This window comes from Stomoxys calcitrans, chromosome 3 (genome assembly GCF_963082655.1).
Source record: "Stomoxys calcitrans chromosome 3, idStoCalc2.1, whole genome shotgun sequence".
Lineage (NCBI taxonomy): Eukaryota > Metazoa > Arthropoda > Insecta > Diptera > Muscidae > Stomoxys > Stomoxys calcitrans.
This window is the reverse complement of record NC_081554.1, coordinates 18,453,663-18,478,931: the sequence shown is the minus strand read 5'-3', so window position 1 is coordinate 18,478,931 and position 25,269 is coordinate 18,453,663. Positions and strand designations below refer to the sequence as shown.

The 25,269-nt window shown below is 39.0% G+C and overlaps 1 protein-coding gene across 1 annotated transcript in view; it reads right to left on the bottom strand.

Annotated features, from left to right (window-relative positions):
- LOC106080951 (kinesin-like protein CG14535) overlaps nt 1-25,269 on the bottom strand; it is a 436,783-nt gene that overhangs the window by 235,965 nt on the left and 175,549 nt on the right. The window lies entirely within an intron of this gene.

Below are 25,269 nucleotides of genomic sequence, written 5' to 3'. Positions count from 1 at the left end.
ACCTCTCTCTCTCTCTCTTGCTTACTCAGACAATGTGGTTGCTGAGGGGCTTCGACTCTAACGTTTTACTGGATGCGGGCTTGATGTTTGAAATGTCTTCCTTGGGGCTTTTGCCTATCAATTCGACAATTCCCACACATTTTTCCGCATCCTCCAGCACGCTTCTCGATCTGTACTTTGTTGGTGACACTTCTAAAGTCCTCCTATACGACCTTACTGTCAGCCTCATGTTTTTCGAACCATGACTTGATCTATTTATACCCTCCACCATAGGATGGGGGAGGGTAGAGTGTCGAATCGTTATCCGATTTGAATGAAATTTTGCACGACGTGTTTTGTTATGATATCCAACAACTGTGCCAAGTATGGTTCAAATCGGTTCATAACCTGATATAGTTGTCATATAAACCGATCTTGGGTCTTGACTTCTTGAGTCTCTAGAGGGCGCATTTCTTATCCGATTTGAATGAATTTTTGCACGAAGTATTTCGTTATGATATCCAACAAATGTGCGAAGTATGGTCCAAATCGGTCCATAACCTTATATAGCTGCCATATAAACCGATCTTGGGTCTTGATTTCTTGAGCCTCTAGAGGGCGCAATTCTTTTCCGATTGGAATAAAATTTTGCTCGAAGTATTTTGTTATGATATCCAACAAATGTGTCGCGTATGGTTTAAATCGGTCCATAACCTGATATAGCTGTCATATAAACCGATCTTGGATCTTGACTTCTTGAGCCTCTAGAGTGCGCAATTCTTATCCGATTTGAATGAATTTTTGCACGAAGTATTTTGTTATGATATCCAAGTATGGTTCAAATCGGTTCATAACCTGATATAGCTGTCATATAAACCGATCTGGGATCTTTTCTTCTTAAGCCTCTAGAGGTCGCAATTCTTATCCGATTTGCCTGAAAATTTGTACGACGGATCCTCTCATGACCATCAACATACGTGTTTATTATGGTCTGAATCGGTCTTTAGACTGATACAGCTCCCATATAAATCGATCTCTCTATTTTACTTCTTGAGCCCCCAAAGAGCGCAACTTATAATTTAATTGTGGTCCAAACCGGACCATATCTTGATATCGCTCTAATAGCAGAGGAAATATTTTTTTATATCCTTTTTTTGCCTAAGAAGAGATGCCGGGAAAAAAAATCGACAAATGCGATCCATGGTGGAGGGTATATAAGATTCGGCGCGGCCGAACTTAGCACGCTTTTACTAGTTATGTTATGAATTTGAGCTCACCAGGACTAGGAAAACTTATTCATATAGAGATTTTGCCAGTCTCGATTATGATTTTCTGCTTTCGAGTGCTGCACTTATCGACTGGCATCTGATATTTCGTATGGAAACTATCGATGAACAAACTGGCTTTCTACAGAGGTGAACTACAGGAACTTACGATTCCCCTCAAGACTAGAGAAGTGTCCTCCAGATTGAAACCGTGGTTCTCCCGGGATATTCGTTCGGCTATTCACGAGAGGAATATGTGGCATCGCAGGTGGAGACGTTTCCGGACGCCTGAGTTACATGATGCCTTTCGCTCAGCAAGAGATCACGTCAATAGGTTGATTAAGGTAGCCAAGAAAGACTACTATTATAGACGCTTTACTTCTGCATTAGGTCTCAAGAGAACTTGGAAGGTTATTCGAGACATAGGAACTGGGAAACAAACAAACTTGGACATCAATAGGCTTAATGATGCCTTTGTTAATATCCCACAGATCCCAGGTGATCTTAATTTCTATGGCTTCAATATCTCCCCCTCTCTCGATGACGACTCTGGTTTTGGCTTCAGCTGCATTGGTCCCGCCGAAGTCCTTGAGTGTGTCGTGACTGAAAAGTCTAACGCTGTCGGATCTGATTTGCAATACTCTTGCTCCCTCTTATTATTCCTCATGTAACCTATGTTTTCTATAGGATTTTGACCACGAGTTACGATTTTGACCATTAGCGTGGAAGCATGCCAAGGTCACCCCACTGCCTAAGAATTCCAAGGAATATAGACCAATTGCGATTCTTTGTTACTTGTCAAAGGTCTCTGAGAAATTGCTGTATTTGCAAATGTCGTCTTTTGTCAACGAGAATTCTTTGTTATATGTGAGAGAGTCCGGGTTTTGACCTAACCACAGCTGCGTAACTGCCTTGGCAGAGGTCACAGAGAGGATCAGGGTCAATTAGGAGAATGACAAGATGAATTTCTTTGTTCTTCTTGACCATTCTAAGGCATTTGACTCTGTGGATCATTCCTTGTTATGTGATAAGATGAGATATCTTTACAATCCTACGTGCGTTCTTCTTATAAGTTATAAGTCTTCTCTATCGACGCCTCTGCTTGTTTTAAAAGATGTTCCTCGGGGATCAATTATGGGTCCTCTCCTCTTTTCATTGTACAGTAACGACTCGGCGAGTCAATTGTCTTATTGTGAGGTACATATTTACGCTGACGATGTACAGATACATATCGGCAGTCTGAGGGATGAGATTGCTGAAAACATACGTCTGCTTAATCATGATCTGTCAAGAGCCTGCACGTGGGCGAAAGCCAATGGCCTATGTCTCAACCCTCTAAAGTCCAAGTGTGTTGTTATCAGAAACAGGCTGTCTCGTTTTTCATGTGATATCGGTATATTCATTAACGACGCTAGATTGGAAATCGTTCCTCATGCAAAGTGACTTGGAGTATTCATATCGACTCTGTCGTAGGTTAGGAATATTCAAAATTGCGCGCTCTCTGGGCCACTCAGTCGGTTACTCCGCTGCGGGTTAGGTCTCTCTATTGGCAAAGACTTATCTTGTTCCTCGCATTCTCTGCGGTGCCAAGCATGGTTCAAATTGGTCCATAACCTGATATTGCTGCCATATAAAGCGATCTGGGATCTTCACTTCTTGAGCCTATAGGTCGCAATTTATATCCAATTTGCCTGAAATTTTGTACGACGGATCCTCTCATGACCATCAACATACGTGTTTATTATGGTCTGAATCGGTTTATAGCCTGACACAGCTCCCATATAAATCGATCCCCATATATTTTACTTCTTGAGCCCCCAAAGGGCCCAATTCTTATTCGAATTGGCTAACATTTTACACAGGTCTCCAACGTATAATCTAATAATGGTCCGAACCGGACCATATCTTGATATCGATCTAAAAGCAGAGGAAATCTTTTCTTTTATCCTTTTTATACCCACCACCGAAGGATGGGGGTATATTCATTTTGTCATTCCGTTTCCAACACATCGAAATATCCATTTCCGACCCTATAAAGTATATATATTCTTGATCAGCGTAAAAATCTAAGACGATCTAGACATGTCCGTCCGTCTGTCCGTCTGTCTGTTGAAATCACGCTACAGTCTTTAAAAATTGAGATATTGAGCTGAAATTTTGCACAGATTCTTTTTTTGTCCATAAGCAGGTTAAGTTCGAAGACGGGCTATATCGGACTATATCTTGATATAGCCCCCATACAGACCGATCCGCCGATTTAGGGTCTTAGGCCCATAAAAGCCACATTTATTATCCGATTTTGCTGAAATTTGCGACAATGAGTTGCGTTGGGCCCTTCAACATCCTTCGTCAATTTGGCTCAGATCGGTCCAAATTTGGATATAGCTGCCATATAGACCGATCCTCAGATTTAGGGTCTTAGGCCCATAAAAGCCACATTTTATATCCGATTTGGATGAAATTTGGCACAGTGAGTTGTGTTAGGCCCTTCAACATTCTTCGTCAATTTGGCCCAGATCGGTCCAGATTTGGATATAGCTGCCATATAGACCGATCCTCCGATTTATGGTCTTAGGCCCATAAAAGCCACATTTATTATCCGATTTTGCTGAAATTTGGGACAGTGAGTTGCGTTGAGCCCTTCGACATCCTTCGTCAATTTGGCCCAGATCGGTCCAAATTTGGATACAGCTGCCATATAGACCGATCCTCCGATTTATGGTATTAGGCCTATAAAAGCCACGTTTATTATCCAATTTTGCTGAAATTTGGGACAGTGAGTTGCGTTGAGCCCTTCAACATTCTTCGTCAATTTGGCCCAGATCGGTCCAAATTTGGATACAGCTGCCATATAGACCGATCCTCCGATTTATGGTCTTAGGCCTATAAAAGCCACATTTATTATCCAATTTTGCTGAAATTTGGGACAGTGATTTGCCTTAGGCCCTTCGATATCTTTCTTCTATTTGGCCCTGATCAGTTCAGATTTGGATATAGCTGCCATATAGACCGATCTCTCGATTTATGGTTTTGGGCCCATAAAAATCGCATTTATAGTCCGATGTCGCCGAAATTTGGAACAATGACTTGTGTTGGGCCCTTCGATATTTGTCATCAATTTGGCTCAGATCGGTCCAGATTTGGATATAGCTGCCATATAGACCGATCTCTCGGTTGAACAATGACATGTACTTATAAGCATTTGGTCTAAATCGGATGATATCTATAGAACTGCTATGGGGCATAAGGTATGCATTTTTCACTGGATTTTGACGAAATGTGGTTCACATATATACCTGAGGTGGTGGGTATCCAAAGTTCGGCCCGGCCGAACTTAACGCCTTCTTACTTGTTTTGTCTAAGAAGAGATGCCGGGAAAGGAGCTCGACAAATCCGATCCATGGTGGAAGGTATACAAGATTCGGCCCGGCCGAACTTAGCACGCTTTTACTTGTTTGGCCTCAAGCTCGTATTACCATTGCTGGAGACGTGGTTTCGATTCCTCTCAGTGGGTTTGGTGTGACTCTAATGTGTAATCACAATGAAAGTCGGAGGAGAATGGACCAAAACTGTCTAAGTGTGTCTGATTTCAGACTGCCACTACATATAACCTATCCCTCTATTAAGCTAACATAATATGGTGGTTAGTATGACCAGACATCGTTAATGACATTTTTATATGTTTCTCTGTATTTGGCCTTCATGAGCTCACATATCGTTGGAAGTTCCCAACTTAATTCAGCAGCAATTTACCAAAATGTTTTCAAGATATTTCTATTTCAATGCCTTCCTCCATACATCCATGCCCCCTCCCTGGGTAATTTAATCATTTTATATGATGCTAGCAAAAATTGCATCTAAATTTCATATACCCTTGGCACCCTCATTTCATCAAGTTGATTTCCCCCCTTTGCTACCCACCTAACTTCCCATCTGCACAGAAGAATAACATTAATTTATCACAGCTTTTAGTGCAATTTTATGGCACACGCTTCTCATTTATTCCCTGAGATAACGATGATATTTTCAGTTGCCAAAGTACTGGGGGCGTCCTAGCGCTCCCATTCGCAACCTACTCCTCCTACTTGCTATTGGTTGCAATTTTTCTCAAGTATTCTTCTTGTTGTTTGCCATTTCACCTGCAGCATAATTTCAACTTTTTTTGTTTGTTTGAACGCATCATGCATTATGGTTGTTGTCCCCTCAATGCCCCTACTGTAGTGCAGTTGGGGGGAATGTCATATTCCAAAAACTTCCAGGCTATGCCATGCTGTCATGCGTTCCGTGGATCAGCATCAGCAATTGTTATCAATTTAAATCTAAAATTGTGTGTATTATTACCATTTCACAAGCAGTAAAAATGAAATGTTCAGAGAGCGTGTTCGCGAGGACTAGAGGAAACTGCAAAAACACTGAGAAAAATATTAAGATCAGGTAACAGTCTAAATGTCATCTTCCTTCTTATAAAAAGGTTCAAATGTGGGTTTTCTTTTGTTTATGTAACCTATAGGCTCGAAAACGGCTGAATCGATATTTATGAATTTTTTTCAGAATATAGAGAGTCAGCTTGAAATCGGAAGGGGAACTCCCCTCATCACATAGGTTTGACGTAAACGCCAAATCTTGAAAATAGGTGCACTAATTTTAGCGACATTTTGGTTGCACCATAATGATAACCCACAAACACGAAATTGGAAAACTCTGGGTCAAATAATTTGCGGAAAGAGCCCACAAAATCCCGTCAAACGATATATTTGCAATTTGGAACAATATATGACTCAAATGAAAGGTATTTAAGAGAAGAATACCAATCTGATGTAAAAGTTGTAACGAGTCAATTTGAACTCTTACATGACATATTATTCTTTCCACTGTACAGCAGTGACCATTCCCGAATACCATTGATAGGCCTATATTTATTTCAAAAGTATTGTAATTTGATTAATTATATTTTACGAGGATCCTAGCCACTGTGCCGTCGTTGTATTTCTGTACACAGTGGCATCCATTCCCATGAGCCACTCAACCAGTCATACATAAATATGGCCCGGCCACACGACCACTCACACATACGATCATCACGACTGGCCAGCCAGCTTGCTAGACAAATATATAGACCGCATAGCCCGGCCTTACAGCTGTCCATACTAACATCAGTTTCAGTGCAAGTTGAACTTTCAAACACTCCAATTTAAAAGGCATACAGTCAGACATGGAAATTGATATTTTTGCTTGTTGGCACAGATGTTCATACGGATTGTCGTTATTCGACGTCTATGTTAACTAGATCAGTGGGATATAATTCTCACTTGGTTCATGTAACAACTGCTATTTAATGTTACGTTTTTCTGGGGCTGGTCATGAGTCGTTGAGCAGATAGCATAGTAAGACTTGTGGCATGGTCCGCAGTCAGAAAGCCTAGAAGCCCTAAGGATTTCATCACCGATTAAGGCGATTCGTTCGCATCCTACGTGACGGATCCGTTGGTACCATACGCAACTAGTTCACATCTTAACGCTGATTCGTTCTCATCCTAACTACAATAGTTCGCATCCTAACTCTGATTCGTTTACATTCTAACGCGATTTGTTCGCATCCTAACGCTGATTCGTTCGCGTCCTAACATGACTAGGAAACTAGCTCGCATCCTAACGCTGATTCGTTCGCATCATAACGCCATTTGTTCGCATCGTAGGTATATAATTCGCATCCTAACGCGATTTTTTCGCATCCTAGGTATTTAATTCGCATCTTACCGCTGATTCGTTCGCGTCCTAACGTGACTAGGAAACTAACGCGACTACGCAACTAGTTCACATCTTAACGCTGATTCGTTCTCATCCTAACTACAATAGTTCGCATCCTAACTCTGATTCGTTCGCATTCTAACGCGATGTGTTCGCATCCTAACGCTGATTCGTTAGCGTCCTAACATGACTAGGAAACAAGCTCGCATCCTAACGCTGATTCGTTCGCATCCTAACGCGATTTGTTCGCATCGCAGGTATTTATATAATTCGCATCCTAACGCGATATTTTCGCATCCTAGGTATTTAATTCGCATCTTAACGCTGATTCGTTCGCGTCCTAACGTGACTAGGAAACTAGCGTGACTAGGAAACTAACGCGACTACGCAACTAGTTCACATCTTAACGCAGATTCGTTTTCATCCTAACTATGGTACATGCAAAATTTCAGCGAAATCGGACAAAAAATGCGGCTTGTAAGGGCTCACGAACGGTTTATATTGGAGCTATAGCAGGTTATAGATCGATTTTAACTGTACTTGGCACAGTTGTGGGGAGTCATAACAGAACACTACATGCATCCTAACATGCGTCCTAAGATGACTAGGAAACTAGCTCGCATCCTAACGCTGATTCGTTCGCATCCTAACGCGATTCGTTCGCATCGTGGGTATATAATTCGCATCCTAACGCTGATTCGTTCGCATTCTAACGATGATTCGTTTGCATCCTAACGCGATTTAGGTATTTAATTCGCATCCTAACGCTGATTCGTTCACGTCCTAACGTGACTAGGAAACTAGCTCGCATCCTAACGCTGATTCGTTCGCATCCTACTGTGACTAGGAAACTAGCTCGCATCCTAACGCTATTCGTTCGCATCCTAGGTACATAATTCGCATCCTAACGCCGATTCGTTCGCATCCTACTGTGACTAGGAAACTAGCTCGCTTCCTAACGCTGATTCGTTCGCATCCTAACATGACTAGGTAGCTAGTACGCATCGTAACGCGATGGAGAGTTGTTTTGCATTCTAACTCTGATTCGTTCGCATCCTAATGCGACTAGCAAACTAGTTCGCATCTTAACGCGCTCCGTTCTCATCAAGGTAGCAGTGATACCCATGGTGCGCGAATAAGTCAACTCTAAGCCCTCGAGTAGGCCCACCGTCTGAAGACAACCGAATACCGAACAATCTGAGTACTAGTCGAATCCTTAACCGCCACAAAACGCAACCAGTCCAAATCGTCCGAATACCGAAGAAACTGGCTGAATACTGAATCTACCCAACCGATCAACGCCTCACTGACCAACACCAACCAACATCCTTCATCGAGGAGCTTAGAACACCATTTTTAATTGTACTTACTGAAGTATATCTTATATAAAAATCAATTTGTGTTTGTTTGTTTGTATGTTTGTGTGTTTCTTATAGACTCAGAAACGGCTGAACCGATTTTCTTGAAATTTTCACAGATGGTGCATAATGATCCCGTGGTGAAAATAGGGTACTACATTTTTTTATTACTGAAGGGGGGGGGCGGACCCTCCCCCTTACCCTAATTTTTAGAAACGCCAGATCTCAGAGATGGGTGGTGCGATTTAAGCGAAATTTTGTGTGCTCGAATATAGTATCCTAAAAATAAAAATTTGGTATCCAAATTTCGGATGGGGTACCTAGGGGGGCTGCCCCACCCTAAAACCTACCAAACATATATTTAGACCAATCACGACAATATGGGACTCAAATGAAAGGTATTTACGATAAAAAAAAACTTATCTGATATCCAATTGTCAGACGAAGTGCTAGGGGGGCACCCCAAGCCCCAAAACACCCCTAAATCGGACATATTTACCGACCATGGCAATATGGGACTCAAATTAAAGGTATTTGCCAGTAGAATACGAATCTGATATCCAAATGTCGGACCACGTTTCTGGGGATCCACCCCTTCCCCAAAACACCCCCCAAACTGGACTTATTTACTGACCATGGGAATATGGTACTTAAATAAAAGGTATTTGAATGTAGAATACCAATCTCATATCCAAATATGGGACCACGTATTTGGGGGTCGTCTCTCGCCAGAAACATCCCCCAAAGGGGACCAAAACAATATGGGGCTCAAATAAAAGGTCTTTGGAAGTAAAGCACGAATCTGATATCAATGTTCAGGAAAAGTGTCTATGGGGCCACCCCACGCCCATAACACCACCCAAATAGGAAGTATTTGCTGACCATTGCAATATGAGGCTCAAATTAGAGGTATTTTAGAGTAGAACACGATTCTGATATATATTTTTAAAGTCAAATCACTGAGTGGCTGCCCCATCCCCCAAAACAACCCCCAAATAGCCATGTTTGCCGACTATGGAAAAATGAAGCTCTAATGAAGGGCATTTGGGAGTAGACCATGAATCTGACATCAACATTCCGGACCAACTGTCTAGGAGACGTCTCACCACCATAACAACCCCCACGTAGGACGTATTTGCTCACCAACATAATTTGGGTCTTTAAGACTGTGGAGCTCGATATTCATAGTTTTTAGGGCCCATACCCCAAACCGGACATATTTAGTGGCTTTTTCAAAAAGGGGTTTAAGTGAATGTTATATGAGATTAGAAAACGAATTTGATACCCAATTTTGAGGCCAATGACAATATCGGTTTCAAATATATGAGAATAGAGCACGTTGCTGATATATTTTCAGGGCTTAGTGATTGGGGGACCACTTCACTCCCCAAAACACCCCTAAATCGGGCATATTTACCGAGCTTAAATGAAAGGTATTGGGGGGTAGAGCAAGAATTGATACCCATTTTCTGGGGGTCTACCCCTTTCCCAAAATACCCCACAAACAGCTATTTTTTACTGACCATCGTAACATTTGGCTCAAATAAAGGTATTTGGGAGTAAAATACGAACTTGATATCCAAATGTAGGACCATGTATTAAGGGCATCACCACTTAAATGAAAGGTATTTGAGATTAGAAAACGAATTTCATAACCAAATTTGGGACCATATGTTTGGGGGACGCCTCATCCTGTAAACGGCCCCTCAAAACAATGGTAATATGGGGTTTAAATAAATGATATTTGAGACAAGAGTACGATGCTGATATTTTTTCAGGGCCAAGTGTCTGGGGGACCGCCTCACCCCCGAAAACACCCCTAAATCAGACATCATGAGAATATCGGGCTGAAATACAGTATTTTAAGAATGAAGTACACCTTACATCCAAACCTAAATTCGTAGACCAATAAAGATGGGATTCTGATAAAGGCACTTATATTGTTAGTATTTAACTAAAAGCTCTTTAATGGTCGAAAATAAATATTCCAAGGAAAATTTTGTTCCATATAAAGTAAAAGAAGGCGCAGCTGAGCGGGCCCGGTCCAGCTAGTCTTTTATATAGACAGATTTCCCAAACTGAGTTTAGCCACGTCAGAATCGAATTAAGGCCAGGAAAGAATCTGTGAGGAGGTATATCAAAGCAAGCGTGGAAGGCACGTTGCGCAGCGCAACAAATGAGCGAACGTTAGAAAATAAACTTTCGACGGCGAAGGTCCGCTGCTCCATAGATAATGCGACCCCTCTCGACCCCCTTCCCACCAAACTCACCGCTCGGGAGTTTTTTCAAATAAGTGACTTTCTCTGGCGAATTCTGAAGAACTTCCGATCTGAATATTTGAGCCTCAATCTGAATATATGGTACACGATGTTCTATTGTAATATGCCACACGTGAGCCAAATTTACTCCAAACCTGCCCATATCCTGGTAAAATTGCCATTTTTACCAATTTCCCGATATAACTTATTGAGCTTCCAGAGATCGAAATACTTGCCAGATTTGGTTAAAATATAATACGTACGGTTTTTATTTCAAAAATCTCCCCTTCATATCTTGAACCTATAGAGGGCGCTTGCTTATGTATGAATACAAAATAATTTTCATGTGGACCCCAGTTATGAATTTTAGCTTTTGCATAGGAAAGAAAAAACCTTTAGAGATTAAGCCCTACCCGATTACACAACTTTTAAGTAATTTTCTCCCTGTGTACATTGCCCACTGTTCAGATGGCTCCCTGAAAAACTAGCAGTTTGCCGCTCGATAAACAGAATAGATAGATGGCAGCTTAAGTTCTATGTTTACACCATTACACCCCCTGCTAGTGAGTGATATGTTGGTAATAGCGAGATGGAGAAGCTGGCGCAAAAATAGAAGAGTTGTCATTTATTTTATGGGGCTCACACATTATCCGGCGTCATCAACTTAAAATGAATTGTTTGCAAACATTCCCGTGAAATGATGAACATTCACTCAATAGCACGCTGCTGGAGTCTGGGTGGCCGGGCATATGGAACAAAAGAGCTTAGCGCAAACACAGCATATCATCATATATCATAGCAGTCAAAAGGGCGGGGGGGAGGCAGAAGGTAACAAGGGTGGTGATTGCATGGGTGTTTGTTTGTTTGTTCCCACATGTCTTGTGTATGGGTTATAAAATAAAAGTTGCCAACTAGGAAAATAGCAATCATTTGTGTTGCACAGCCCACCCTTTTCGCCTTTTTCAAATAACCATTGGCAATTCAGTTGCGTGTTTATGCCCTCGAAAACATAACTCAGGGCATTGCTAATCTACAGTAAAAATCTGCACCTGATTTCCAGGAACCCAGTTTATGGATGTGTGGATGGATGGAAGGTTGAAAATATGGTCTATAATCAACAGTGAGACACTTAGGTGTTAGCTAACCTCCCCTCTCTAGTCACAAAGAATGCTTCCATTTAATTTTAAAAAATTCAATACACACTCGCACTGGCATGCTGTTGTTTGTAGAGTTTCTAGCATTAAACGCCTAAACGCCCCACGACTATAAAGTGCATGACATGTTATTGTCGACTTTAGTCTTCTTATGTGATTTGGCAACCTTTTGCTTTGGAATGCTCCCTTAGAAGCTTGGAAAGATTCTTGTCACTTCTTATTACTACTCACTCAAGTCATATATTCACTCGTATAAATAATGGCAAACATTTGAAATGTTAGGAAAACCCCATACTTCCTCCCCTTTTCCATCATTCCCACATTTCAAGAAAGAAGTTACTTGGCATAGGTTGGCATTACTCTGATGCAGTAATATTTGCTTTGCTTTGCTGTATGATTTTTGTCTGTTGCTTCAAGGTTTAATATAAACATTTGTATTACATCCTCGAAATCCCTTAAAAACAGGATATGAAGCGAAGAGTTGAGTTTGAAATCATCTGGCAAATCCTTCATTCAAAAATGTTATGAAAACACTAACGCATGTAAGCCTTATTAAAAAATGTTGCATGTTGTTTTATGAAAAATTCCATATATGAAGTTGGATCTATGAGCATGCATGTCAAAGTGAATGTTTGACAATATTTGGAGAAATATTTGGTTGTGGAAGGGATGGAAAAGGGTCCCTGAACAAGTACAAGAGCTAGGTGAAATCAGCCAAAAGGGGCAACAGAGGTCGCTTTTTGCTAGTGTATAGAAGGGGTAAGCAAATACTCCAGCTTCTGCAGGGTGCTGCCTAGCGATCCAAAAACCCCTGGGAAACATACTGAGAGATGGGGGAAATTGAACGAAAAGTAGTCCTAAAACTGCTTAGCCCCTGTGTGCAACCTCTTTCCCTAGGTGCTTAGAAATAAGCGTTGTAGTCAGATGATATCTATTGGGTTGCCCAAAAAGTAATTGCGGATTTTTCATATAGTCGGCGTTGACAAATTTTTTCACATCTTGTGACTCTGTAATTGCATTCTTTCTTCTGTCAGTTATCAGCTGTTACTTTTAGCTTGCTTTAGAAAAAAGTGTAAAAAAAGTATATTTGATTAAAGTTCATTCTAAGTTTTATTAAAAATGCATTTACTTTCTTTTAAAAAATCAGCAAATACTTTTTGGGCAACCCAAAATAACTCAGTTCTAAGGCACTGTTCGTGGTCGAGCACATGATAACGCAGTGAAAACTAGTCTTTACGGCAAGTTCATTAAAACTCTACAAGTCAACTGGGCCAGATAGTACGCGTGTGTTAGAAACATTTTGATACCTGGCTTTTAATGAGCTCTCAGATCTTTTGGGGAAGAAAGTCCTCATAGTTGGTGTCCGCTTTCACCCTATAACTACGGACCTAGTTCAAGGGGCGTTATTGTCGTAAATCCCAATAAGAATGAGAATTTACTTTCCACACGACAACAAGTAAAAAGGCATTAAGTTCGGCCGGGCCGAACTATGGACACCCACCACCTCGTCACAAACAGGCGAAAATTGGCTAACTTAAGGACCCAAATTCGGCAAGGACATTGAGTGGTCTAACATATGTCACTATTCAATTTTGTAGTACAAAATATTGGTCTTTTTGGCAGATATATCCAATTATAAACCGATCTGAACCATATTAAGGTCGGATATCGTGAGGCTCAGAGAAACTCACTGTTTCAAATTTCAGCGAAATCGGGTAATAAATAAAGCTTTTATGGGCTCCAGTCTCCTTATCGGCAGATCGGTCTATATGGCAGCTATATCTAAATATAGTCCGATCTGAACCATATTTAGGTCGGATAACGAGAGGTCTTAACCCACTTACAGTTTCAAATTTCAGCGAAATCGGGTAATAAATAAAGCTTTTATCGGCTTCAGACCCCTTATCGGCAGATCGGTCTATATGGCAGCTATATTCCAATGAAGACCGATCTAATCCTTATTTAGGTCAGTTGTTGAGAGGCTTAAAACTGCGCACTATTCCAAATTTCAGCGAAATCGGATAAAAAATAAAGCTTTTATGGCCTTCAGACCCTTTATCGGGAGATCGGTCTATATGGCAGCTATATCTAAATGTGCTCCGATCTAAACCATATTTAGGTCAGATGTCGGGAGGCTTAAAATAACCCACTGTTGCAAATTTAAGCGAAATCGGGTAATAAATAAAGCTTTTCTGGTATTCAGACCCTTTATCGGGAGATCGGTCTATATGGTAACTATATCTAAATATAGTCCAATCTGAACCACATTAAGATCAGTTGTCGGGAAGCCTTAGCCTAACCACTGTTTCAAATTTCAGCAAAATCGGATGAAAAATAAAGTTTTTATGTGCATTAGACCGTTCATCGGATAATCGGTCTATATAGCAGCTATATCCAAATATGATCCGATTTGGCCCGTTCAAAAACTTAACCAGCGTGCATCAAAAAGACGTGTCTGTGCTAAATTTCAGCTCAATATCTCAATTTTTGAAGGCTGCAGAGTGATTACAACAGACGGATAGGCGGACAGATGGACAGACACACGGACATCGTTAAATCGTCTTAGAATTTCACGACGATTCGAAATATATATACTTTGTAGGGTCGGAAATTGATATTTCGATATCTTGCAAACGGAATGACTAAATGAATATAACCCATATCCTACGGTGGTGGGTATAAAAAACGCAGTGTTTTTTCAGGGGACCTGTCCCAAATGGGGTAGAGTTGGCGTATCACATTCTCCTTAAGTACCAAGGCGTTATTCTTGAATCGAAACTAAATTGGAGAAGGAACATTGAGGAAGGGGTCAGAATGGGACTGAATGCGCTGCACTTCTGTCGGAACTCCATAGAAGGAAGTAAGAGGCTTAAGCCGGAGATGATTGTACAGCCGTCTCTCACCTCTGTATGGAATCTGCTGGTTCCGGGCATCTGTGTCCTCCGAAGGCTCGAGAGATCGAGATCGACAAGGTACAGGGTACAGCGACAGTGCTGGATAAATATGCTCATTCTTATGCCCTCGACTTTTTATGTTGAGTATGCGGCAACGAAGATCGCCCCTAGGCTAAGGAAGTTGGGAAACTTAAATTGTGGGCATTTTTATACTTTCCACCATAGGATGGGGTATACTAATTTCGTCATTCTGTTTGTAACACCTCGAAATATGCGCCTGAGACCCCATAAAGTATATATATACTTGATCGTCATGTCATTTTAAGTCAATCTAGCTATGTCCGTCTGTCCGTCCGTCTGTATGTCGAAAGCACGGTAACTTTCGAAGGAGAAAAGTTAGCCGCCTGAAATTTTGCTCAAACACTTTTTATTAGTGTAGGTCGGTTGGGATTGTAAATGGGACAAATGGGTTCATGTTTTGATATAGCAGCCATATAAACCGATCTTGGGTCTTGAGCCTCTAGAGGGCACAATTCTCGTCCAATTTGACTGAAATTTTGCACGAAGTGTTTTATTATAACTTTTAACTACTGTGTTAAGTATGGTTCAAATCGGGTTATAATCTGGTATAGCTGTCATATAAACCAATCTTGGATCTTGACTTCTTGAGCCTCTAGAAGGCGCAATTCTAATCCGATTTAGCTGAAATTTTGCATAAGGTGTTTTGTTATGACTTTCAATAAATGTGCTAAGTATGGCGCAAATCGGTACATAACCTGATATAGCTGCCATATAAACCGATCTTGGATCTTGACTTCTTGAGCCTCTAGAGGGCGCAATTCTCATTCGATTTTGCAGAAATTTTGTACCACGCCTTCTCTGATGACCTTCAACCTACGTGTCTAACATAGTCTGAATCGATCAATAGCTTGATACAGCTCCCATATAAACCTATCTCCCGATTTTGCCTCTTGAGCCCCTACAAGGCGCAATTCTTATCCGAATAAACTGAAATATTACACGATGTCTTCTACAATAATCGGCATTAATTTATGGTTCGAATCGGACTATAACTTGTTATAGCTTCACTCGCATAAGAGTTTTTATTCAATATTCTTTGCTTGCGTAAAAAGAGATACCGCGCATAGAACTCGACAAATTCGATCCATGGTGGAGGGTATATAAGATTCGGCCCGGCCGAACTTAGCATGCTCTTACTTGTTCCAATCTGAAGGGATATGGCGATCCATCACGCAGTATATAAGTTATGCCACCATGGCAGTATGGGCGCATACTACACCTATACGATATCTTATATAACCTACCACTATGGCTATATGTGGGGTGAGGGACTATATTCCAGGGGGTATTTTTACACCCACCACCGAAGGCTGGGGGTATATTCACTTTGTCATTCCGTTTGCAACACATCGAAATATTAATTTCCGACCCTATAAAGTATATATATTCTTGATCAGAGTAAAAATCTAAGACGATCTAGACATGTCCGTCCGTCTGTCTGTTGAAATCACGCTACAGTCTTCAAAAATAGAGATATTGAGCTGAAACTTTGCACAGATTCTTTTTTTTGTCTATAAGCAGGTTAAGTTCGAAAATGGGCTAAATCGGACTATATCTTGATATAGCCCCCATATAGACCGATCCGCCGATTTAGGGTCTTAGGCCAATAAAAGCCACATTTATTATCCGATTTTGCTGAAATTTGGGACAGTGATTTGTGTTAGGCAATCCGACATTCTTCGTTAATTTGGCCCACATCGGTCTGGATTTGGATATAGCTGCCATATAGACCGATCCTCCGATTTAGGGTCTTAGGCCCACAAAAGCCACATTTATTATCCGATTTTGCTGAAATTTTGGACAGTAAGCTGTGTTAGGCCCTCCGACATTCTTCGTCAATTTGGCTCAGATCGGTCCAGATTTGGATATAGCTGCCATATAGACCGATCCTCCGATTTAGGGTCTTAGGCCTATAAAAGCCACATTTATTATCCGATTTTGCTGAAATTTGGGACAGTGAGTTGTGTTAGACCCTTCGATATCCTTCGTCAATTTGGCTCAGATCGGTCCCGATTTGGATATAGCTGCCATATAGACCGATCCTCCGATTTAAGGTCTTAGGCCCTTAAAAGCTACATTTATTATCCGATTTTGCTGAAATTTGGGACATTGAGTTGTGTAAAGCCCTTCGACTTCCTTCGTAAATTTGGTCCAGATCGGTCGAGATTCGGAATGAAAGGTGGTTAACATATATACCCGAGGTGGTGGGTATCCAAAGAACGTAACGCCTTTTTACTTGTTTTAAATCAATATTTGGGTATACCATTGTTTTTAATATAAGCCAAGACTTTAATGCATTTCTGCGCACATATTTTTAAATGACAGCATATGAGATTTGACATTTTACAAAAGTTTCGCATTGAGTTTAGTTCTTCTTTATTAGACTGTAAAAAAATAATACACCCTCACCCCCGTAACTTCTATGTTTACACACTCAAATAGAGTGTGATAAAGATCTTGACTTCTTCTATGGTAAATTCGGTCACATACACAAAGGATACGTATAAAGTTGTAAGTAAAGCAAATACACTAGCAATACAAACATCTGTAAGCCTAGTCAAAAAAGGGGTGTTGGTTGGGGTTTTGTAAAAGATTCCATTTCATGAATATCAAATATTCCTTTTTATGTTACCTCCAAGAAGAAAAAAAAACCCAATGGCTCCACAAAGGAAGCCAAGGGTGCTTTGGCAGGAATTTTCTTAGTCATTTAAGTTTTAAACCTAGATTTTATTACCTTATGGCTTAGATTAAAGTTAGCATTAAATGACCGAAACCACCACAATTTTACTAGAATTTTTATTTTGGGATTGTGTTTATGGTAACAATTCACGTTTGCAATTCCGTTCCAGGCATTTAAGTGTTAATTATGGGTTGTTCGTTGGCTGGTTCTTGTTTTTTTTTTTTTTTTTTTTTGCTGTGGCACAAAATGCGCCTGATAATTTATTCCATTACCAACCAGCTAGCCAACCAAGCATATAATAATGGTCATAACCATAGACCTACAGCATTCAAAATCTTTAATATTTGCGTTGATTTTGGCGGCATAAATGAAAAACTTATTAATTGTAAGCCAGCAACAACAATCGCAACAAATCCCCCTTGGGTTTTGTCTTGACTTGCCAGCGAGCCAGAGTTTCTTGTCTTGGGGATTGTGTTGGGGAATAAATTTATCATTTGCTAGACACTTGGCCACTTTGAAGTGGTGTTACAATACACCTTGCCTATTGTTGTTGTTCTTGTTCAGCTTTAGTTAACACATTTCAATTAGTAACCATTTAACCCAGTTATAAAGAGCGTGAGATAGAAAGAATTGTGCTTAGAGCATCTATGGTCGGTTTCTCTTGATTTGAAGCCATTGATGTTGGGTTATGAAAACATCAAAGAAAACTTGATTATCACATCCATCTGCAGTGATTTCTTAATTGAAAGTTATAATGGGGGTCGAAATGATAATCATATTAATTAAATTAAAATTTTTAAAATTACTTATAAATTAAATACCTGATTAAACTGTGGAACAAAACCAAAAATCTTCATTAGTTATAAGAATATATGTAAGGAAAGGCAAAAGTCCCGACCGATTCAAATAGTCCGAGGTTTTCAGATGGGTATTAAAATAATACTTTGAAATTTCCAGTAAATTTTTGACAAATTGTAATAACTACGGCTCTATATATGATCTTTCTTGATCTGATCCGTATGATCATCAATGAGTCCATCTCTCTTCCTTTTGGTATAACCTGTATCACAATAGAGGTGAAGGGTATGACAGGCATATAAAAACTCCCTAAAGAAATGTGGCACTACTGTAAGCCGCCTGGACTAACATATAAACAAGAGGTTCCTTATCATAGACCATAACATTGAATGAGCCCTCATTGATATGTGAGAAGTGTTACCCATCTTCCTTTATGAAGTGTTTCTGGAAAAATGTGTAATTCGCTGGTGTCCAACGTTGACTATGGCGGAAAACCTAAACTATTCCCTGAGTCTACAATGCTTGTTTAGAATGAGGCCTTTTTAACAATCACACGTCTATGTCCGATTCAAATCCAAGCTCAATGATAAGGGACCTCCTTTTTACAGCCGAGTCCGAAAGGATTACTGCAGTGCGACACCTCTTTAGGGAGAAGTTTTTAGTTTGCTGCCATTTTTATACCCACCACCATTCGAGAGGTATACTTATTTTGTCATTCCGTTTGTAACACTTCGTAGTATTGATCTGCGGCTCCACTTAGTATATAAATATATTCTGTATCGTCTCGACATTCTGAGTCGATCTAGCCATAGCCATCCGTCCGTCTGTCGAAATTACGATAGCGGTCGAAATCGGAAAGCTTGCCGCTTGAAATTTTGCACAGACACTTCTTATTGAAGTAGGTCGTGGGGGATTGCCAATGGGTCATATCGGTTTAGATTTTGATACAACGCCCAAATAAACTGATACCCCGATTTGACATCATCCGATTTGGCTTAACTTTGGAGCTAAGATTTGTTTATGATTTTCAACTTTGATGCCAAATATGATAGAAACGGCCTATAAACAAATTTAGCCCCGATAAAAACCCATCCCCTGTTTTGATTTGTTGAGTCCCTCAATTTTCATCCGATTTGGCTGAAATTTGGCGCAAAGACTAGTGTTATGACTTCCAACGTTCATGCTAAGTACGATCCTAGGCGGTCTACAAACTGATGTAGCCCTCATATATCCCCGGATTGAGCCGCTAAAAGCATCAATTCGTTTCACATGATTTAGTTAAAATTTGACACAAAAACCTATTTTATGACTTACAACATCAGTGGTAAGTTTAAAACCGAATCGGCCAACATGGGGATATAGGCCCCTTATTGTAGTTTCGATCAATTCCCGATTTAAATACTAGAAAATAATTCAAACAGCGGAATCCATGGTAGTGGGTAACCAAGATTCAGCCCTGCCGAACTTAACACGATTTCATTTGTTTTAAATAGCATAGTACCTCACAAATGTCGCCAGAAATAGGAAGGGATAACCACCACTTAAAAATGTTTAACCTCTGACGCTTCGGTGGTATCCTCTAATATCCTTATCCAATCCTTATTCAATCCTTCTCCCTATTCTTATTCTCATCCTTATCTTTATCCCTATCCTTATCCTTATCCTTATCCTTATCCTTATCCTTATCCTTATCCTTATCCTTATCCTTATCCTTATCCTTATCCTTATCCTTATCCTTATCCTTATCCTTATCCTTATCCTTATCCTTATCCTTATCCTTATCCTTATCCTTATCCTTATCCTTATCCTTATCCTTATCCTTATCCTTATCCTTATCCTTATCCTTATCCTTATCCTTATCCTTATCCTTATCCTTATCCTTATCCTTATCCTTATCCTTATCATTATCCTTATCCTTACCCTTATCCTTATTCTTATCCTTATTCTTATCCTTATTCTTATCCTTATCCTTATCCTTATCCTTATCCTTATCCTTATCCTTATCCTTATCCTTATCCTTATCCTTATCCTTATCCTTATCCTTATCCTTATCCTTATCCTTATCCTTATCCTTATCCTTATCCTTATCCTTATCCTTATCCTTATCCTTATCCTTATCCTTATCCTTATCCTTATCCTTATCCTTATCCTTATCCTTATCCTTATCCTTATCCTTATCCTTATCCTTATCCTTATCCTTATCCTTATCCTTATCCTTATCCTTATCCTTATCCTTATCCTTATCCTTATCCTTATCCTTATCCTTATCCTTATCCTTATCCTTATCCTTATCCTTATCCTTATCCTTATCCTTATCCTTATCCTTATCCTTATCCTTATCCTTATCCTTATCCTTATCCTTATCCTTATCCTTATCCTTATCCTTATCCTTATCCTTATCCTTATCCTTATCCTTATCCTTATCCTTATCCTTATCCTTATCCTTATCCTTATCCTTATCCTTATCCTTATCCTTATCCTTATCCTTATCCTTATCCTTATCCTTATCCTTATCCTTATCCTTATCCTTATCCTTATCCTTATCCTTATCCTTATCCTTATCCTTATCCTTATCCTTATCCTTATCCTTATCCTTATCCTTATCCTTATCCTTATCCTTATCCTTATCCTTATCCTTATCCTTATCCTTATCCTTATCCTTATCCTTATCCTTATCCTTATCCTTATCCTTATCCTTATCCTTATCCTTATCCTTATCCTTATCCTTATCCTTATCCTTATCCTTATCCTTATCCTTATCCTTATCCTTATCCTTATCCTTATCCTTATCCTTATCCTTATCCTTATCCTTATCCTTATCCTTATCCTTATCCTTATCCTTATCCTTATCCTTATCCTTATCCTTATCCTTATCCTTATCCTTATCCTTATCCTTATCCTTATCCTTATCCTTATCCTTAACCTTATCCTTATCCTTATCATTATCCTTATCCTTACCCTTATCCTTATTCTTATCCTTATTCTTATCCTTATTCTTATTCTTATCCTTATCCTTATCCTTATCCTTATCCTTATCCTTATCCTTATCCTTATCCTTATCTTATCCTTATCCTTATCCTTATCCTTATCCTTATCCTTATCCTTATCCTTATCCTTATCCTTATCCTTATCCTTATCCTTATCCTTATCCTTATCCTTATCCTTATCCTTATCCTTATCCTTATCCTTATCCTTATCCTTATCCTTATCCTTATCCTTATCCTTATCCTTATCCTTATCCTTATCCTTATCCTTATCCTTATCCTTATCCTTATCCTTATCCTTATCCTTATCCTTATCCTTATCCTTATCCTTATCCTTATCCTTATCCTTATCCTTATCCTTATCCTTATCCTTATCCTTATCCTTATCCTTATCCTTATCCTTATCCTTATCCTTATCCTTATCCTTATCCTTATCCTTATCCTTATCCTTATCCTTATCCTTATCCTTATCCTTATCCTTATCCTTATCCTTATCCTTATCCTTATCCTTATCCTTATCCTTATCCTTATCCTTATCCTTATCCTTATCCTTATCCTTATCCTTATCCTTATCCTTATCCTTATCCTTATCCTTATCCTTATCCTTATCCTTATCCTTATCCTTATCCTTATCCTTATCCTTATCCTTATCCTTATCCTTATCCTTATCCTTATCCTTATCCTTATCCTTATCCTTATCCTTATCCTTATCCTTATCCTTATCCTTATCCTTATCCTTATCCTTATCCTTATCCGTATCCTTATCCTATCCTTATCCTTATCCTATCCTTATCCTATCCTTATCCTATCCTTATCCTATCCTTATCCTATCCTTATCCTATCCTTATCCTATCCTTATCCTATCCTTATCCTATCCTTATCCTATCCTTATCCTATCCTTATCCTATCCTTATCCTATCCTTATCCTTATCCTTATCCTTATCCTTATCCTTATCCTTATCCTTATCCTTATCCTTATCCTTATCCTTATCCTTATCCTTATCCTTATCCTTATCCTTATCCTTATCCTTATCCTTATCCTTATCCTTATCCTTATCCTTATCCTTATCCTTATCCTTATCCTTATCCTTATCCTTATCCTTATCCTTATCCTTATCCTTATCCTTATCCTTATCCTTATCCTTATCCTTATCCTTATCCTTATCCTTATCCTTATCCTTATCCTTATCCTTATCCTTATCCTTATCCTTATCCTTATCCTTATCCTTATCCTTATCCTTATCCTTATCCTTATCCTTATCCTTATCCTTATCCTTATCCTTATCCTTATCCTTATCCTTATCCTTATCCTTATCCTTATCCTTATCCTTATCCTTATCCTTATCCTTATCCTTATCCTTATCCTTATCCTTATCCTTATCCTTATCCTTATCCTTATCCTTATCCTTATCCTTATCCTTATCCTTATCCTTATCCTTATCCTTATCCTTATCCTTATCCTTATCCTTATCCTTATCCTTATCCTTATCCTTATCCTTATCCTTATCCTTATCCTATCCTTATCCTATCCTTATCCTATCCTTATCCTATCCTTATCCTATCCTTATCCTATCCTTATCCTATCCTTATCCTATCCTTATCCTTATCCTATCCTTATCCTATCCTTATCCTATCCTTATCCTATCCTTATCCTATCCTTATCCTATCCTTATCCTATCCTTATCCTATCCTTATCCTATCCTTATCCTATCCTTATCCTATCCTTATCCTATCCTTATCCTATCCTTATCCTATCCTTATCCTATCCTTATCCTATCCTTATCCTATCCTTATCCTATCCTTATCCTATCCTTATCATATCCTTATCCTATCCTTATCCTATCCTTATCCTATCCTTATCCTATCCTTATCCTATCCTCTATCCTATCCTTATCCTATCCTTATCCTATCCTTATCCTATCCTTATCCTATCCTTATCCTATCCTTATCCTATCCTTATCCTATCCTTATCCTATCCTTATCCTATCCTTATCCTATCCTTATCCTATCCTTATCCTATCCTTATCCTATCCTTATCCTATCCTTATCCTATCCTTATCCTATCCTTATCCTATCCTTATCCTATCCTTATCCTATCCTTATCCTATCCTTATCCTATCCTTATCCTATCCTTATCCTATCCTTATCCTATCCTTATCCTATCCTTATCCTATCCTTATCCTATCCTTATCCTATCCTTATCCTATCCTTATCCTATCCTTATCCTATCCTTATCCTATCCTTATCCTATCCTTATCCTATCCTTATCCTATCCTTATCCTATCCTTATCCTATCCTTATCCTATCCTTATCCTATCCTTATCCTATCCTTATCCTATCCTTATCCTATCCTTATCCTATCCTTATCCTATCCTTATCCTATCCTTATCCTATCCTTATCCTATCCTTATCCTATCCTTATCCTATCCTTATCCTATCCTTATCCTATCATTATCCTATCCTATCCTTATCCTATCCTTATCCTATCTTTATCCTATCCTTATCCTATCCTTATCCTATCCTTATCCTATCCTTATCCTATCCTTATCCTATCCTTATCTATCCTTATCCTATCTTATCCTATCCTTATTCTATCCTTATCGCATTCTTATCTAGATCAAAACATTCTGTAATAGCCAATTAGGTAGATAAGCCGAAGCAAGTGACAGGAATCGATGCCACGGCTTCCACTATGGTCCTAGCTCGTTAACAACTATCTGTATTTTTTTTTTAAATCTCTACAACTTTGTACTTAAATGCAAAAGTTGATACTAATTTAATTTCTGCAAATTGTACTGTTTTTTATTTCCGTTTCCCTTTTATTACAACAATTTAATACAAAATCCTTCGATTTCTATTAAATCTAGACATTTCAGCTCACTTTGCAATTTTGTCTGAATTTAAGCTTTCAGTTGAAATCTCCCGCTAGTTCTTTTATAGTTGCTTAATCTTTAAATCATATGCTTGGCTTAGGGCAACCAAAGTTCTTTGTTTCGAATGAAAATTGAAATGAAACTTGGGGATTTTGTTTTGTATGGAGTATGTTTTGTCCCACAGCTTGCTTTGTTTTGCTCGCTGTGGCTTCAATCTCAGCGGATGTACTCAAATGCAAGATTTCAACTGAAATTTAACATTTCTTACAATTTTATTTCATCTTCTCTTCGCTGTAGTTGGCTAAGACTTGGCTGATTTTTTTTCGCTTTGGTTTTAGGAAAAAGGACCAAAAACGAAACTGCGTAGAGGAGATATGAAAACAGAATTCCTGCTGTGCACAAGGACTTAGCAACAGTAGCAGAGGCAGCAGCAGCAACGGTAGCCCCCAAACAATAGTCGCCAACAATGACAGTGTCCATTAGGATGCATTAGCCTGAACGAAGAATGGTCCTTACTGTCATCTTACCTACATCCTTTGAAAGAATCAAGTCCTGTTTTTTTTTTGTGCCATTCATTCATTTATTTTGGTTATTCTTCACAGTACCGGCGGGTACTAACTGTGGCTTAAAACAGAGTTGCCAAGTGTCATAACAAAAAAAAAAACGAAAAAAATTCTTTGAAATTCCAATTTTCAAAAAAAAAAAAATTATTAAAAATCGAATTTTGACAATATTTTCTTAACAACCTAAAATTTTTACAGAATTTGATTTATTACCCAAATGCCCTAACGTTTTGTGAAATTTTGTTGTTGTGGCAACACTGTTTCTGCTGGCAGTTGATTGGGCTGTTGTGTGTATATCATTGGACCGCGGATACTAACTGTGGCCTAAAAAAGAGTTGCCAAGTGTCACAACAAAAAAAAAATTATAAAAATTTCCTTTTTATAACTTTGCTGTATCAGGTTTAGGAAAAATTTTTTGAAGTTTAAATTTTAAAGAAAAAATAATTAAAAATCGAATTTTGACAACATTTTCTTAACAACTTAAAATTTTTTACAGAATTTGATTTATTACCCAATTGCCCTAACGTTTTGTGAAATTTTGTTGTTGTGGCAACACTGTTTCCATTTCCATCTCCATCCTCTGTCATTCTTTTTGTCCTCCTATCATCAGCAGACTTCACTGGCAGTTGATTGGG